This window comes from Heterocephalus glaber, unplaced genomic scaffold (genome assembly GCF_053883595.1).
Source record: "Heterocephalus glaber isolate CG9 unplaced genomic scaffold, H.glaber_assembly_v1.0 deba00001472, whole genome shotgun sequence".
Taxonomy (NCBI): domain Eukaryota; kingdom Metazoa; phylum Chordata; class Mammalia; order Rodentia; family Bathyergidae; genus Heterocephalus; species Heterocephalus glaber.
Genome location: NW_028258315.1, coordinates 2,642,040 through 2,654,725, shown reverse-complemented (window position 1 = coordinate 2,654,725; position 12,686 = coordinate 2,642,040). Strand labels below are relative to the sequence as shown.

The 12,686-nt window shown below is 49.5% G+C and overlaps 1 protein-coding gene across 2 annotated transcripts in view; it reads left to right on the top strand.

The window, feature by feature from the left end:
- The window catches only part of Gmds (GDP-mannose 4,6-dehydratase), a 546,952-nt gene that overhangs the window by 493,897 nt on the left and 40,369 nt on the right, over window positions 1-12,686 (top strand). Inside the window, exon 10 of one of the 2 annotated variants that reach the window (XR_015439275.1) lies at window positions 1-12,686. This exon is cut by the window's left edge and continues 15,564 nt beyond it; it is cut by the window's right edge and continues 38,540 nt beyond it. The exons of the other annotated variant lie outside the window; for it this stretch is intronic. The gene's annotated coding sequence lies outside the window, so the exon portion shown is untranslated. 2 annotated transcript variants of the gene reach the window in all.

Sequence of the window (12,686 nt, the reverse complement as noted above, 5' to 3'; positions counted from 1 at the left end):
TGCGTGACTTTTCTTTAGGACACATCATCCAGGGTACTTTGTCATGGAGAGCGGCCTCCCGGGTCCCTCGGATCCATTTCAGAAACAACACCAGGCACAGGGGCATCTCTGCAGACGCATTCTGTAGCCACTCTGCTCTGTCCGAGAGACCTCTCTGTGGCCCCATAGCTCAGGGGATGTCACTGGAACATTTGTTGTCCTTGGCGATGCTCTCCAGGTACGAGTCCCTTCGCCATGGGCTCTCAGAGGGCCGATCAGCGTGACAGGCACTGCGCCCAGGGCAGTGAAGCCTCAGCAGAGTCGAGGCTAAGGCTGACCTGAACCTTGATACGCAACCATGAGGAAGGCAGCAGCATAAGAGGAGACGGAGCAACCCAGGGAAATGGATTCTGACAGTTGGGTTGGGACTTGAGAACATTTCAGTCCTGAGGTGGGTCAGACCCCTGTGACTCCCAGACACCAGCCTTCCTACCCATCCTGTTCATTAACCTGGTTGCTGAGAGCCTCATCTTGTCACTTGGAAGATGCTGGGAGGAGGTGGCTGATGTGTGACAGGAGGATTTGCAGTAGCCATGGAGAAACGCCTCGAGAGTGAAGCTCACCTTCTGGGCCTGGTGATGATGATCTGGTGCGTGTCTGAACATTAAATACAGCATGTTCTCCTGTATTTCCTCTTTTGACCAACCAAAAATGTATCTAAAGAGAGAGCGCAATTTCAGCCTACAACAATACGTGAAATCACAGACCACTTGAAATTAATGATCACCTTGGCGAGGATTTGTACAGCATGGCTACGGCTTGTCCATGCTGTGACATCCAAGAACAATATCTTCCACTGTCAATCTTTTATTTTGTTTTCTTTCCTTTTTTTCCTCTTGTCTCCAGGAGACCAATTAATTGTTCAAAGGTAATATATAGAGGAGATTCAAGAGAATTTACTTTGGCACGGTCTCAGCCCCTTTGTGGTCTGGCTAACAATAAAGCTGAAATTTGTTTTGTAATGAGGTTCCAGTTGGACTGGAATCCCTTTGAAGTTCCTGCAGTTTGCTGTTGTGAGAGCTCGAGATATTATTTGAGTGCAATAAAACACTCTGTGTTATCAAAATATGACACACACCGAACTGTAGCAACTTGGTGCCGAACCCCCCGGAGAGGCCCTCCAAGGCGGCGTGTGTGGCTTGGAAAGGTGAGGTGCTCTCCAAGTGTGTGCTCATCCCTCCCTCCGTGGGCACTCGCAGATCTGACCTCCTCACCAAACTGATGCCAGCAGGCATGGGGAGGGGAGGGCATCTGCACGGTGCCATTAGCCAGGGCACACTCACGCCTGGTGATTAAGTTAGAGCACCGTGCCAGCTGCTGGAAAGGTTCAGCTTCTCAGCTCTTGCATCAGGTGACCTAAATTATTTAATGATGTTGTCACCTCAAATAAATATAGTCATTGTACTGGTCTCTATTTATATTTTAAAACTCTTTCCCACCCACACCACAGCTGGGACAATCCATATGCTTCAGTAGACGAAGGCTGTGTAGCCAGGTTGGAGCCAGAGCCAAGCTTCACACAAGTTCCTGCTCCTCTGAGCCGTAGCTGTTGCTCGTATACCAGGACAGAAGTGTTTGGTAACCACTTTGTGTGCTCCGGACAGATTGACCGCACAGGGTGAGAATGAGAGAAAAAGGTGTGCCCCTGTGTGTGTGTGTGTGTGTGTGTGTGTGTGTGTCTACCCCTGTGCCCCCCAAGATCATTAGGCCGTATGAATCAAAGATGCACTTTTGTTCTAAGGTGCTCAGTGTTTTTCTTTGCTGTCAAAATCATATTACAAGTACCAGAATGTGCTGTGGCAGTGCTTGTTCAAAACAAATAACGAGATCCTGTGTTTAGCAACATAGCTGCCTGTGCTCTCTTCCTCTACTTATGTAAATGAAAATAAAGTTTTTATGATAAGTCAAAATGATCAAAAGGGACACCTGAAAATATATTTTGACACAGGGAAATCCCTCCTTATTGTAAAAGTATTGCAGAGAAGAATAACTACAACATTTATTTTCACTTTTTTCCTCTGACTACAAGTGAAGTGAAAATGCTCTGCTCAGCACCCTGTGTCCTCTTGCTCCTGTCTCTGCCTGTGTGTTACCTTCCCGTGGTCAGTCTGAATCGTATTCAGTTGAGGAGAACAGAAACTTTGAGCTCCACTGAACTCACTTCCAGTTTCAGTCAGCCATATGAGGAGCGAGGAAGCCTTTACTCCACCCTCACTGTAAGAAGAAAGCTGGACAAACAGAGCCAGAGACTCTTCCTGATCCACCAGAGAACCTGAGTCCCAGGGCAAAGTGCTGCCCTCAGAAGCGGGGAGACCTGTGGACACACAGATCAGGGCTTCCCGGAGCAGAGCTGCCCCGTGTTGGGAGGACTACCTGGAACCCAAAGGTTGGCGGTGTGGACCAGCCTGGACCAGCTGAGAGGACATTCCTGGGACCCAGCTGTAGGAGAGGACTCACACTTCTTACTGGGTTCTCATGGTGACCAGCAGGAAAAAATCCTCTTGTGTTCCTGGCAGGGGAGGGGGAGGTGGCTATCTTGAAATAACCTCAGAGGACCTGCTCCTAACAAAGGCCTTCCCTTGGGAGAAAGGTTCACCCGAGCCCTCTTGTCTCACATAGGGTAGAAAAGAGGAACCCTAGACATACTTCCCAAGGCCACAGCCCGAGGACCCAGACTCACCAAAAATCACAGCAGTCAGTCACTGCCAAAAGCACTGTGCAGCGTCTCTATGGAAATCCAGAGATGAGGGAAGCAGAAACAAGGACAGAGCAGGAAAATTCGGCCTAGCCTTGGACCCAGCTGCCACAGACAGTGTGCAGCCTGACTCCTGGGCAGACAGACTTACAGGCCCATGTGCCAGTGTGTCTCCGGCCTGCACCTACAGGGCATGCTAAACAGCAAGACCACAGTATGAGGAGACAAAGCAAGCATCTGAACCAGGATCAGTCAGATGTGGGACCATCATCCTGAGAATTTCAGATTGCCTGAGAGCATGCTGAGCACGCATGGAAAGGAAACCAGGCACTGGGGGGTAATGGAAGCAGTAAGATGTGAACTCTAGGAAAGAACTGGAAGGAAACGAAGGAAATGCCAGAAGAAAGAACTATGAGGACATGAAAGGAGGCTTGACGCCCTTTTGGAAGCTCTGGGACGTGACACAGGGGAAAGCCAAGGTGACTTGTGTGGTGAGGACTCTGCACCAGAAGCTGGATCCATGAAGGGGAAAGTTGGTAAGTAGAACATAAGTAAAATCAAACACTTATGCTCTAAAAGATGCCATCAAGAGAACGAAAAGGCAAGTCACAGACTGAGCAAAAGTGATTGCAAAATAGATAAAGGACAGATAAAGGACTGGTATCCAGAATATATAAAGAACTCTTAAAATTCAACAACAAAAAAAGAGCAACGCTATTTTAAAATGCGCCAGAACCTTTAACAAGGTGCAGAAGATGTACAGATGACAAGTATATGAAAATACCCTTGACATGGAAAGTGGGGATTGCAAACTAAACCAACAACCAGATGCATTAGACCTAGGGGGGAGGAATCCAGACATTGACAGGGACATGAAGCCTCAGGAGCTTTCATTCACTGCTGCTAGGAATGCAAAATGCTATGGACTCAGTCTTGGTTTGTTTGTTTGTTTTTGAGACAAGCTCTTGCTATGTAGTCCAGACTGGCCTCAAACTCATTCTGTAGCCTAGGCTGGCCTTGAGCTTGTGACGATCCTCTTGCCTCAGCCTCCCGAGTGCTGATATTACAGGCACAAGCCACCATGCCCAGCCTAGTCTCTTTCTTGAAAAGCTAGACGTTGTTTTGCTGCATAGTCCAGCAGTTGTACTGCCAGGTATTTACTCAAGTAAGTTAAGCCTTGTGTCCACATAAAAGCCTGCACGTGGATATTTATAACAATCTTATTCATAATTGGCAGATACTAGAAGCAAGCAATATACACTTCTGTGAGTGAGTGGATAAACTGTGGTATATTCATACAATGGAATATTATTCACCAATAAAAAGAGATGAGCTATCAAACCACAAAAATAACATGGAGGAACCTTAAATACATATTGATAAATCAAAGAAGTCAATCTGAGAAGACTGCATATTTTATGACACCACTATATAACAATATAGAAAAATCATAGCTGGAAAAAGTGAAAAATTGAGTGTTTGCCCAGGGGAGGGAGAGAAAGATGACTCAGCAGAGCATGGGGTTGCTTTTCAGGCCTTGGACCTGTAAGATACCACAGTAGTGGGTGCATGACATTGCACCTCAAAACTCACAAAACGATCTAGGACAAAGGAGGAAGCCAGTGGAATCCACCAATGTCAATAAGAATATGTCTGTGGTTTGTCAGTTCTAACAAGCGCACCACTCAGATACAAGGCAAGGACAACAGGGGCCTTTGGGGAGCAACAATACGTGGGAGCTCTGCCTTTCCGTGTGCTTGATTTGTTCACAGCGCCGGGGCTGAACCCAGGACCGGGCAGAAGCTAGACAAGTGCTCTACCACTGAGCTACATCCCGAGTCCTTGCATGTTTTCATAAACCTGAAACTGTTCTAAAACTTAGATATGTTTTTAAAATACATAACTAAGCTAAAAATATAGTGAGAGCAGAGAGCTGCGGCTCCCGGTCCCTTGGCCGTGTCATGTGTGGGGACTCAGCAGCACAGTGTGGAGGAGTCGGTGCGAGTGAGGTCCGAAGCCCAGGGCTCCCAGAGCCTGAGCCTCACTGTTCTCCCCAGAGATCAGATCATTGGTGGGCCTCGTGATCCTGGGCCTGCTGCTGCTGGCTCATCAATGCTGTTTCATGTGTGTTTGAAAATACGAATGGGGAGCTTCATGGTACTGTGTGAACCCCGCTTAGTGCCTGGCTGGGGCTGGGCAGCGTGGGGTCGTCTTTCCTGGTGCATCCAGAAGGGACCTCAGGCAGCGGCATTCTCTGCAGCCCTGTGACATCGAAGCTTCAGGTCAGCAGCCCTGACAGCAGCGCTGGGTGGGCTCTGCGGGGGTCCAGAGAGCAGCACGCAGCATGAAGCAGCGAGCCCAGAAGCGTGCAGCCTGGCCCCCGTCGGGGTCCTGCTGCCGTGTCTGGCTTCTCCACAGGCCAAGTGTCAGCTGCCGTTCCCCTGGGAAGGCCGCTGTCTGGCGAGGAAGTGGGCCTCTTCACCTCCTGAGAGCCCCCGCCATAAGCCGCCAGGCCTTGTTCTTCTTTCAGCCACCGTAGAATTATTTCCCAGCATCGTCTTTCACCGCTTTGGTTTTTTGGCTTCGGGTTGTGTTTTGTTTTGAGGGTTTTGTTTGTTTGTTTTTGTTTTTCTCAAACAGTCCTCATTATGTAGTCCAAGCTGGCCTCACCCCAGCAGTCCTCCTGCCTCAGCCTCCTGAGTGCTGAAATCAGGCTTGCACCTCCACACCCAGCCTCCAGTCCCCCTATGGAGGAACCAGCCCCTGCGAATGCCTCTTTTCTATTCTCACCTTTAAGGTGGAAATTGCAGCAGAGCGGCAGAGCGTGTTAGACTTGTTTCTAAGAACTGTGGCAGCCCACAGCCAGGTGCAGGCACTGCCTGACCGACCACTCACTCCTGCGCCGCCTCTGATGCACCCAGCTCCCTCTCCCTCCTCACCCCCCTTCCCTACGCTCCTCAGACCACACTCCAACCCCAGGCGCCTGTGTCACTCGGAGCAGCATGGCCCTCTGGGAGCTGCTGCACCTCATTGTCTCACTCGCAACAGAACTCTGCTTGTGGAAATGTTGTGGGGATTGGCAATGCTGGGTCTGTGAGTTGGCCCCCTTGTCATTTATTGTGTCCACGTTTAGGAGTGCACAAAATGCTTGCCTCCCACATCACCAGTGATGTTAATTCGGCGCTTTGGTTGTGACTTCGTGGCTTACAGTCCCATACATCTGCGGCCAGCGATATGACCAGACAGCAGCGGTGCCCTTCATCAGAGCAGCCTGCCTTGGCAGTGCAGGGGCCCAGGGGACTTCGGGGCCCAATGAGCTGGCCCAGCCACTGGCAAGAGAGCCATGTCCTCGCTGCTTGCTTGGCCTGAGCAGGGCACTGAGCGACACGCAGCCTTCCCACCTGGCGTCGGCACCTTGTGTCTGCAAACACACTCGGGGAGTGACAGCCTGGTGGCAGGTTGGCCTCTGCGGGTGGGTTGCAGGTTGCCGAGAAAGGTGAGCTTAGCGTGGCTGACTGACGCCTTGAAGCGGCTCTGCCAGGTGGTTTGCAGGGGCACTGCCATGGCTCTGTGCCTTAGTCAGAGTCCTGGAGGCTATGGGGGCCACCCGGCTGCTGGGAGGTGAGCAGTGTGGAAGTGAGCTATGTCTTGCAGGGTCATGGTTCTGGCGAGCCCTGCAGCTGTGGGTGCCAGGGAGCTCCAAGCAGAAGTCTTCGGGTAGGGAGCCGAGAAAGACAAGTTAGCAGGGGTGTGGCGAGCTTGACCCACTGCCGAGCAAGAGTCTTCATGTTTTCCCAGCGAAGATGCATTTTTTTAAAGATGTACGAGGTACTTACCCCAGGCCATGGTTTGACCTGCAGATGACTTCAGCTTTTGGAACCGTGGAATGCAGAAAGAAAACTAAAAATATATCTGGTAACAAAAGACACAAGGAGATGATTATCTCTCTAGTACTACCGAGTGATTACCTTGGGAAGAGTCTGTGGCGAGGATGAGTCTATTAACTTTTCCTCATTTTCAGTGTCCTTGCAAGCTTGGAAAATAGTCCAGCCATTCATAGCCACAGGTTTTTTTCTCTGTCTTATCCCGGTGGAGAGAAAACAAGTCCATATAGATATGTGGACTACTCCTTAAGAAAGACGAAGCCTCTGTTTCAGAGACAGTGTCACATTCCAGCGTGCACTGGGTTCAGCGCAAGAGGCCTGCCTGCCTGCCTGCCCAGGCTTCCCAGCCCTTCTTGTGGCTGCAGCGTGGGCCAGACGAGCAGAAGCATTTGATGTTGAAATAGCCCTTTCAGATCAAGGCAAGAAAAATACCACTCTTGAAAGCCGTGCGCCGCACCGACAAACAGCGCAGCCCTCTTGCCTCTGATCCTGTGACCAACCTGACACCCGCTGGTGGGGCGGCCATCCAGGCCAGCTGGGAGGCATCGTGGCTGCCATGCCCGTCCTGGCCGCATGCTTTGCTCCCGCGTCGTCCCCTGCCTGGCCCCTGCCTCATCCTCCCGGGAGCCCCGATGGCTCTGCGGGCGCCCTTCAAGGTCTGACCCCGCCGTGTGCCATGTGAGGCCCGGGCGTTCTGAGCGGCCTCGTGGCCCGGAGGTTTCTGCCGTCCTCGTGGGCACACGGCCTTCATGGACAGGAAGTGGCAGCTCTCGGGGGCAGACCTCCATTTCTGTGTGGAGGTTCGGGCCCCAGAGGCCCAGGGAGTGTGAAACACGCACACCTGTTCTTTCTTTTGTTATTCAGAGTCCGTTTTCTTCGCTAAACAAATGATTCAGACAGGTGTTGAATCCTAGAGACAGGAACAGCCTTCAAGGCTGCTATCTGTGAGGCGCCTCCCAGAGAGAATGTGTGCGCAGGAGGCAGAGTCAGAGCTGAGGGGCTGAGGGAACCTGGGCGCCGTGGCCTCTGAAGCCCGAGGGACGAGGGACGGCCAGCGTCACCCACAGACGTCTGCTGCCGGGCCCCAGCCGTCCGGAGGCCAGCCGCAGCGCCCTCTCCTCCCTGCAGACAAGGGTTAGAGTAATTCTTTAGTCGGACCGGCAGCATGGCACGGGGTCGCCCGCCCCAGCCTTCGACGCTACCACCGCAGACGGTTGTGCACCAGGAGGAGCGGCATCTGGGGAGCTGAGGTCTCCTCTGTTTCCATCTTGGATTGTTCACTATCGCCAGCGTGTCTTGGGTTCTGCGTAGGATCCCTTTGGAAACTCACTGGCCTTTGTATCCTGAGCGGATACCTTGGTACTTGTTTGATTTGGCAAAACTCAGATGTCGTGTCGATTTGTCTAATTACACATCTTTGCACATGTTTGGAGACTATTTCTAAATTCATGGCATTTTTTTTCCCTTACTGGAGAATGTTCTGTTTCAGTATTTGGATTCCTTTTTTCCCCCTGTGTCTCTTAAAATATTTACATGTTCTCCCTCTTTCTGTTTTGTTTGGGTTTTTTTGTTTTGTTTTCAGGTAGGGTCTCCCTATGTTGCCTAGGCTGGCCTTGAACTCCTGGGCTCAAGTGTTCCTCCCTCCTCAGCATCCCAGCTAGCTGGGACTGCAGGCATGTGCCATCATACCTTTTGTTTTTTTAATTGTACAACTTATAACTCTAAGATTTATTTTTATTTTACTGAGAAGATGGTTTTCAAAGTAACTGTGTGTGTGGGTATGTATAGTACTAGATATTAAACTCAGGGCCTCACACTGAGCCAGATCCCCAGCCCTTCATTTGTTTATTTTTATTTTGAGACAGTCTCACTAAATTGTTAAATTGCCCAGCCTTCCCCTCAAACTTGGCAATCCACCTGCCTCAGCTCCCACAGGGTCGTGATTATAGGCATGCACCACCATCAAAGTAATTTCTATAAGAGTAGTTTGTAAATCTTACAATCACACAGCTATTTATCCACCAATGCCCTATTTTAGCATTTTAACAGAAGGGGAAAGTATCCTATTTAATGGAAGCTAAGCCACAAGGTAACTGAGTAACAGTTCATGTAAAGCAAACAAAAACAGTAAAGAAACACTCCTACATTTGATTTTCTTTTTTGAAATAGCCTTATATCAAAGTATACTTATTTCTAAAATATATATTTTTACATTTTATAAAACATCTAAATTTCATTTGTTTGGAGTGTTAACAGAAATGGGCACTGCCTTCCTTGGTCCAGGTCACATCTGCACTGGATGTTCTGGCCTTGTCAGCTGCGTGCAGTGTGGGAAGAGTCACCATAGTGTCACCTGAGTGTTGGGTCCAGGTTCTTCCAGCCTCCATCAGAAGGAAATGTGACCAGGACACAAATGTGTTCAATCCCTCCGAAAACGTCCAGGCTACTGATAAGTGGGATACTTTTTTTTTTTTTCCACTTACTGGAATGGCCAGCTTAGAGCAAACATTCAAGAAGGAAGAAAAAAACTAATAAAAATCTGTCACTTTAAAAAATACAAAAGTGTTTCAAACCACCCTCTACCCATTCCTAGGCTGCCTTTACACCAACTAGTCTTCAGAAAGGACTGTCACCGTCAATTTTTCATTTTTAAAGGATTCTAATTCTTTCAGCATGTTCATATGGTTTTATAAAGCCCCAGATGCCCAGCAAATCCCCTTGGTGTTGTAAGACAAGATTGCTGTTAAAAAATGTTTAGGCTTAGTCAGCTTCTTCTCGCCGCTGACTTCACGAGGGGCTCTGGGAAATGGTGTTTACACTAAGCTCAAATTGATAGGGCAAGTTTAATGCAATCGGGTCAAAGGTACAACTGCTTAGCTGGTCTCATCAACCACTCAGGTTTCAGCATGGGTTTATAAAAAGAGGTCTGTAATGATAACATCTGGTGCTTGAGTGTGACTGCATTTCGCCTACCATGATTGAATGGGATTTAATGGTGAACAGGGGAAACCTGGGGCAATTTCATTCTTGAATTATGGGTCCAGATAGATAAGGCAAAATGGCAGACTTTGATCCATCCGGGTCTGGCTGTCTAGCAGTTCGCTGAGCAGACTTGCTGCTGCTCTCGTCCCTACCCCACACCCTAGCAGACACCCCAGCTAGCTCAGTGGCAGGGCCAGACTGGGTAGAGCTGTGCCTCACCTTCAGGCTGAGTGTCTCGCTGCACTCTGACTGCTCTGTACAGATGCCAAGGGTAACTGGGGCTCCGCAGAAAACCCAGCACCCTTTCCCTGGGGCTGCCGCTCCGTCGGTAGCTGCGGGGTGGGTGGGAGGGCTGACCACATTCACTATGGACAGAAGGCCAGTGTCAAAGGAGAGAGATGCAGGCATTATCTCCCCATCTCTGCCATCAGTCCAGTTAGCTATCTCGATGCCAGGGTTACAAGGACATTATGACCCTAAGGACCAAAACTGTAACTGTGTCATAAGTTAGGAGGTGGCTCTGGTGAGGGACAACCTCAGATCCTACCTAGGATTCCAAGGGACTTTTGAATTCTGTGGAAACTCGGTAAATTCCACCACCTTCACATGAAAAGCTGACAGTGTAAGTGTAAGTCCAGGCTGCTTAATTATGTAAAGTCTTCCTGACTTCACCTTTGGATCACTGAGGGGCTGCATAACTTTTTAAGTTTACAAGGACTGCCTCATGATTGGTAGACAAATGTTTAAGAAGGCTTCTCCTCTAGCTGCGTTCGGCTGGGCAAGCCAGAGGACAGTTGCTGCACACACGGGACAGGATCCTGGTCTTTGCATCAGCAGGATAAAAGAGAGCAGTGTTGGCCACCACACCCGACAGGAAACAATAAGGTGCAGAAAAGGAGGAGAGGCAGGCATCCTGGGGCAGCTGCAGGACCCCACCTCTAGGCCTTCACGGCTCTGACCCTTGGGGACTCACAGAGCCTTTGTTCTTCTGTCCACTACAAAGGGCATGCCCGATCTACCTGGCCCCTTGCGTCCTTAGCCCTGTGGTGTAGGAAAATCATTAGCACTCTTCCACTGATGGTCCTGTTGGCTGACCCCTGTTAATGTGTCAAAGATCAAGTCTTAACACCTGTAAATCAATGAAGTTAGACATATGGTCCCCTGTGAATTCTATCACAGGACTCGGCCTGATATACTGTTCATAAAAAGTAATTCTCATTGAGCTCAGCAGGGTGTTTTCAAAGAACTGGCCTCCTTGCCACACTAAAGACATGATCATACACAAATTCCATTCTGTAGGGCTGCAGCCCTTGTACGAACAAGGCACCTGTGAACCTTCTTCTCTTCCCACCGTTGCCTGCTACAGCAGGACAAGTGCAGAAGGGGAAAAACCAGGTCCCTTGCTCTGGCACTGGTGAGAGAGGAGACATGGTGACAACAGCAGAACTCACCCAAGATGCATCCCTGTCGGATACCCATCCCACCACAGAAGGAAAACGGGGCGTGATGCACACAGCAAACCTTCATCTTCATTCTCTGTTGCACAAACAATCCAGGGTCTGTCTCCTCTTCCTTCTTACATTAATATTTCACTATCACGCTCCATTCCTAAGCTGGCCCATTACCTCTCTAACACATGGAATTGAAATCTTTTAAAGTCATGGTGACTACACATTTTGTGCCTTTAAATACATAAGCCACCTTTGAATACAGCAGTCAAAGATAAACTGCCAGCTGCTGATTCCATGAATCATGCCCCTTCCCAGGGTGTTAGAGACGTGCAAAGCCGACTGTATATGCAGAAGGATATATATATTTACACAGCACATGTGTCATGGGTAAGTGATCCCAAAGAGCATGATTGAAGTAAAATATGTTAATTCTACATTTAAGATGATTTTAACTTCAGTTTCAAAATGTTTTTACTGCCCTGTACCCTGGGTATCATTGAGATTGTAAAAATCTCTACTCGTTTATCCACGTCTCTTTACTGCTATACAATCACTAGGCTTTTCCAAATTAAATATTATGCTTAAATATTAAATATTAGCATTTCCCCCTAATTGGGAGGCCAGAACCATAGCCAACCAGGGAATAGTTTACACAAGGCCCGAACACTTCAATGTGGCGTGGCTGGCAGAAAATCACTCTTTATCAGTCTGACTGATCCTCAGAGCCCATCACTTTTGGACATAGTGGAAAGAGAAATCTAAGGAGATTTTCTCGCGAGAGAAATGACTTCTTCCCATGGGGTGGGGGGGAAACTCCCCATCTCCCGTGTGCATGAGCGGTGACTTGTGAGAATGCTCCCCAATCTCACGCCTGGGCCAGAGGCAGCGGGCAGACGTACATGGGTCCTGGGGTCAAGGAGATGCAAGGATAACCCCGAAAGCCTGGGACCAGCAGCTCAGCCCACACTTCTATTGGTTTTGACCACAGGCCAATACATGATTCAAGTAGCTAGGAGCAGTTTTACATCTTAGAAAAAAATTATAAAGCCCAAGCGTTGGACTTTGGAGTACGAACAGGTAGCATTTCAGAATTCATTTGACAGAAGAGAAGCACAGAGGAAAACGGACTGGGCTGCTGTTTTTTCTTATTGTAAGCAGCTTTTAGCCTAATTAATGTTAAGAAACTTTGCTAGCTGGGGCCTTGAGTTTCTTTGTTGGGTAGAGGGAAGCATCTATCCACAACATTCCTACTGGGCAGCACTGTGTGCCCGGGAGGGCACACTCACCCACCCTGGAGGCCTTGCGTCTTCTGGGAGGGCACAGCCCATGAACACACGGATGCCCTGCCAGGTAGACCTGCTCGCCAGGAAGGAAGAGGACAGCATAGGGGAGATAGGCAAGGCCTGAGTACCTCGACATGCAGCAAAGCCATGGAGGGAGGGAGGGAGGAAGAGGAGCAGGCCATACACTCCTGGCCGAGGAGATGTGGGCAAAGGCCCAGAGCAGGGGACAGGCTGAGCAGCCTTGCAGCAGGTGAGCGCAGTGTGTGCTTGCTTTGCCAGGTGAAGGGGCAGCCGTGAGGCCAGGGTACCTGACATGGAGAGCAAAGAAGGAAATGGGGAGGGAGCCACAGGC